Raw genomic sequence first — 5,878 nt, 5'->3', positions numbered from 1 at the left:
TCTCTTGCTAACATGTTTCCAAAAAGATGGGGGCTGTCCTGAAAACCCTGTGGAAGCACTGTCCAGGTATACTGGGTAGCCTCTAGGGTGTCAGTGTCCATCCAATTCAAAGGAAAAAAGATATTGAAAGTCTGGATGTAGGGGAATACAGAAAAAATGCATCTGTGAGGTCCAAAACAGAGAAATGCTGAGCAATCCCTGGCACTTGGGTGAGGCAGCCTTATTCACTGCTCGTAAGTCTTGCACAAACCAACACTCTCTGTTAGGCTTCTGAGTGGGGAAGATTGAGTGTTGCATGGGGATTGGCAGGGCCTAATGAGTCCGTGTTTTAGGAATTTGCTGAGCAGTGGTTGGATTCCCCTCAGGTCCTCAGGTTTTAAAGGATATTTTCTCTTCCAGGCGTATTTTTCCCCAGGCCTTAACCTTATTTTTATCAGGGGAACACAGTTTGCTTTTCCTGGCACCAAGGTATTCCAAACTGCAGGATCTACTTATTCTCTAATTTCTTTGGGGAGGTCTTGGGGAATATTTTGATGCCCAACAGGTGGGTCATCTGGGGCTCATAATAGATGGCATTCTCTGTTTGGATTCTTTACCTCCTTGGACTTCACCCTGTCCTAAGAATAGACTAGGTCCTAACTCATTTAGCAAATCTCTCCCGAGAAGAGGGACAGGACATTATGACATATATAGAAAGGAGTAATAACAATGGACTCCACTCTGCAGGCAAGGGGAGACATAAATCGCCTTACTTTTGGCTGTCCATCAACTCCCATCACAGTAGAGTCATGGAGAGAGGGCCAGCCGGCCAAGCCAGAACAGAGCAGACAGCTCCACTGTCTTCAAGGAATTCAGTTCTCCTACCTGCCACATAGAGGGTGACCCAAGGCTCTGTGGGAGTAATGAGGATGGATTGAGTAGGATCCAGAGCAGGGCAGTTGCTCGGGGCCAGTCATTCGGTGTGTGGGAATCTTGCATCTGAGAGATTCACAAGGAACTGGGGCCGGTCAGTGTTACCCTTCAGGCATCCCACTGGAGGGCGCTCAGGACATTCTCCCTCCCACTGCCCCCTTTCCGACAAAAAGCACACTGGTTCGGGGCCCAGGCAGCTTCTTGGTGGTCTGTCCAGCCTTCTCAGCCCTCCAGGGTCCCCTCGAGGTGGTGCGTGGATCAGAGCAGCCTAAAGCTGCATTTTCTTTATTAGCCTCTTACCGTTATTGGCCTCCTCCATTAAGTCTCGGTTGTTATAGGCCTTGAAGGCCTCCTCTACCAAGGTTTACAATGGGGTTTGGGGCCCAGCCTCAAGCTTTTGTAATTTTCTCCGGCATCAGGAGTAGCCTGGGTGACAAAATGTATGGCCAAGAATGTCCTTCCTTCTGAGAACTCAGGGTCTGTATTGGTGTACCTCCTGAATGCCTCTTTCACCAGGCTCAGGAAGACTGAAGGGTTTTCATCTTTTTTCCTGTGTAACCTCTCAGACCTTATCATAATTTACAGCCTTCACCTTACACCTTTTCATTCCTTCTGAGAGACAAGTAGTACAGTGTTTCATCCTAACCTGGCCTACACGATCTTCATAGTCCCAGTGTGGATCATGTTCTGGGATTGTATCCCCATCCACCTGATAAATTTGGTGGTGTGGATTGGTGGCCAGTAGGCCATCTGTGTGTTCTCTGTCCTTTCTTAGTATATGTTCCTTTTCATCCAGGGTGCAACAGTGGGCCAGAATAACCATGACGGCCTAACAGGTGAGAATGTCAACCCCAGCCTGATAAATTCATCCCTAAACTTGTCAACGTTTAGAGACAACCTGACAAGCCTCTCCTCACAGATTAACCCAGTTAGTTTAGGATCTCTCTTTGGGATGTTCCAGAGGCCCTTTGAAGCCCCCCAAAGTTAACTGGAAGTCAAGAGAATTTCAATTAGAATTTGATATTTGGGAAGTCTGTCAAAAAGTTTAAAATGTTTTAAAACACCCAGTCAGTTAGGATCATAGTTTGCTGTGAAACAATATTTATTCCTTGAGATAAGGTGGGGGGAAAAATCAAAAGTAAATATAGATCACTTAAAGGCACAATGAATCACAGGATCTGTTATCAAAAGCAGCATTACAGGACAACTTTGTTCTCTTATGAGAGAGAGAAACCAAACCCAGTCTTGTATCAGCCTACGCTTAATAAAATCCATTTACCTAATTAAATTTAATCCAACCTTAGAAAATCCTGACCACATACAAAATTCTTTTCTCAATGTTCCTCTCCCACAAGCATTCTGCAACTTTCTGTAGCCATACTTTGTCCTTTATTCTTTCCCCATTCAGAAATAGCCAGCTCTAGGACAAAATCACACTTTTCCCTTTAACAAAGTATATTTCCATTCCTCATACCTTCTTTTCTGAAAACACACATCCTACTCTTCTTAAGCAACCATGAACTGTCTTTTACAGTAGCATTCTGTAGATTGGTAGAGAACATCTCAAGGCGGCACCAAACAGCTTTAGTTTCTCTCTCACAAGAAGACAAGAGTAGATAAATTTAGACCTGTTTAGCAATTAATGTTCCAACATTTTATCTTATTTGAAATGGCCTGGATATTTAATTAATTCCTACCATTTAACTTAGTTTCAGATTTACCAAAACTTGGAGAGACTGTTTTAGATGGAAGTTTCCAAAACATAATTATTTCTATAGAGTTTATCAGAAAGTTCTTATCCCAGTTACATTACTTAAAAATTTAATCATATCAGGTTATTTTCCCTGTTGACAGATTTTATAACAGAAACAGTATGCACTTATTGACTTCTAGTAACCCTAGATACAGTGAAAGTATTGCACTTAGCGTTGATGACTCTAAAGACAGGTCTGTATTAATTAAACCCACAAGTTTAAGCCAGACAAACCAATTTCTACAGAACCAGAGATCTCATAGTTTTCCTGCTTGAATTTAAAATGGCCCTTTTTTTCCCTCAGTCTGGGGGACTACAGATGAGTCAGGTAGTCCCTGAGAGCCCTGGCAGAATAGTGCATTGCAAGAGCAGAGGAAGGAAAAATGCAAGCTCTTGTCTTTTCTGTCTGTTCTTTAAAATCCCACTAAGTAACCCAAGGCTGGAGTCTCAGGCAATGTGGGCTGGGTTTGTATTTCAAGGCTCAAGTGCTCCACTATGCCCACAATATCAGTAGAGACTTGCAGGAGCAGCTGGACGGACAAAACTACATCACGAACAAAGATACAAATCACAGACACAAACAAGAAGTTTTCAACGTAAAGGGGACGGGAATGCAGGTGTCAGGATCAAGGGAGAGGTAAAGGGAGGGGAGAGAGGAAAGACTGAAAAAGAGAAAGAGACAGAAAGAGGGAGATTTCAGTTTCAACCCACCCCCTGCAGGTGTCTATTCAGGCACCAACCTGTGCTCTTCCACAAAGGGCCAGTGAAGGAGGGAACACCCTATCCACTGGCCACCAGGGCAGTCAAGCCTGGACATACAGCCGGTTGTATGTCATCTGTGGGTCCCCAACCCACAGGTGTGACTCTCACCCATACATACACTAGTATATAGAAATCTGCCACTTCAGTCCATTCCCAGTGGGAGTTCTCTTGGTGGCAGGAAAATAAAGGTGAGAATATTGGGACGATCAGACTTCCAGCCACTACACGATATGAGGTTTGAACCTCTATCACTCTCAAAAATCTCCGATCAGGGAGAAACCACTGGACCAAGGTGTGAGCTGTGAGGCGAGCCTCTCCCACCTTTGCTTGTTACCCGTCAAGGTGAACCATTGTCAGCCAGAGGGAGGAGGTCTCACAAGCTGAGAGGAATGATGCTGTAGCTGCCTGACGTCCACTCTCTTGGAAGGAAAGGACAGAAGTAAGAGAGGACAGAAGAGAGGACAGAGAGAGAAGTAGAGAGATTTCAGGAGAGGGAAAGGAACAAAGGGGAAAGGGACAGTGGTGCGGGAAAAGGGACAAGGGGAGGGGGAAAGCATTGCCTGAATGAGGGTACTGAGGCCCCCAGGGGCCAGGAAGGCAGACTTACCAAACTTGCTGACTCTGAAACAAGAGGTTCAGGTGGCCGCTTGTCATGCACTGGGAAGCAGCATTCAGTGGTCCTGGAGGTGCCCAGATCCTCTCCTGGGAAGGGGACGATAGTCCCTTTGTGGTGTCGCCACAAAGTATGTCACCAATCAGTGTTCTTGACCTCCTTAACCAATAGAAATTGATCAGAGGCCAGGTGAGAAATTCAGGCAAGTCTTTATTGGGACTCCTGCTGCAGCAGGGGGAAGCGAGAACAACATGTTCCCTTGCTTGCTCACTCCGAGGGGCGTGAGCTGGCTCCTTATAAGGAGTGAGGGTGGGGGTGTGTCCAGGGGTCGGGCAGGAGGGGTGGCTTAGGAGGTGTACCCACCCCTTAGGTTGTGTTGTGTGCAGGGGGCATGCGCAGTACCCTGCTTTTGCTCCCAACCCTCTGCTTTTGCTCCAGGCTCTTCAAAAGTGGCAGCTGGGTTTTTGGTCTCTTTTGTCTAGAATTTGCCCTAACTGCACATGCATGCAGTTGTTTTTTGTCCCCTATAGTTTCCTTGTATTTTGTTGCTTGAGGAGAAGCGTGTCCAGGTGCAAGCATTGCAGGACTGTTACCAAGTCCAAGCTTGCTCTGCTCGCCACATGACAGGCCAATAAATCAGAGATGAGGTATTGAGGCAAGGAATACGACTTTATTTGGAAAGTGGGCCGACTGAGAAGATGGCGGACTAGTGTCTCCAAAAACCATCTTATCAGGATCTGGATGCCAGTTTCTTTTATGGAATCAGAGAGGTAAGTAAAGTAAAAAAGGCAAACTAGAAAGAGAGTGGCAGTGAGGAAGTAAAGTTAAAAGGGCCATCAGTCTTGCAAAACATCTCCTTGGAATGACCAGCCTTGATGAGAGGATGTGTTAATTTCAGCCATTTACATGTGGGCAGGGTCAGATGGTCTCCCTGAGAGCTAAACAGAGGCACTTTAGTTCAGCATTCAGGCAGAGGGGCTGGGTTCCCTGAGTCAGGGCATTATGCATAATTACAATAATAAAAACAACAAAAAGCAAAGGTTAAAGTCAAAGAAACAGATCCAACATAGAGTCCGATTTACTTCTTCCCTGTTACGATTCCCCACTCTCAATGTCCATTCCACAATCTTGTGGAAAAAGGAGTGACAACTGTTCTAACTGCTCCATCAGGTAGAGCTTTCTGGGAGCATCCGCCATCACTGCCAGTGTTCCAAATGTTGAGATTTGTCTTTTGCTCCTCTTTGGAAGTGTCTACTTTACACCTGTTGACTTAAAAAAAATTCACACCCTGAAAGTCATGAGGCCACATCTGCAGTTAAGGAAATTAGCATTTTTCTATATGTGGGAAGATGCAAGGCTCTGGGCTCACTGAAATCATTCATTTGATATGCACCACAGCTATCTGGGGCCTGGATCCTGTATTTTCATATCCTGAGTGTCCTCAGGGATCATCATAAGGAGTGGCTCCAGTCTGATGGCTGCTAGATGGCAGGTATTCTCCTTCCTGAGTTTCATCAGGGTTCACTGGCTCATACTGGAGGGATGCAATCGCTGGTGACTGGTCCTCTCCTCTTGGTCAGGAATTTGACTAATATTTGGGAGACATTTTGTGATCAAATTTTCTCCCACAGTGCTGGGATGCTCATCCCAGGTCAGGTGAAAATTCTTTTTTTGTTTGTTTGCTTTTGTTTTTGTTTAAGTATTTTACAACTTTATTGGAGGATAATTGCTTTACAATAGTGTGTTGGTTTCTGCTTTATAACGAAGTGAATCAGTTATACATATACATATGTTCCCATATCTCTTTCTTCTTGCATCTCCCTCCCTCCCACCCTCCC

Source organism: Pseudorca crassidens, chromosome 1 (genome assembly GCF_039906515.1).
Source record: "Pseudorca crassidens isolate mPseCra1 chromosome 1, mPseCra1.hap1, whole genome shotgun sequence".
NCBI classification, from domain to species: domain Eukaryota; kingdom Metazoa; phylum Chordata; class Mammalia; order Artiodactyla; family Delphinidae; genus Pseudorca; species Pseudorca crassidens.
The sequence above is the reverse complement of the archived record's forward strand: the minus strand, read 5'-3'. Positions refer to the sequence as shown.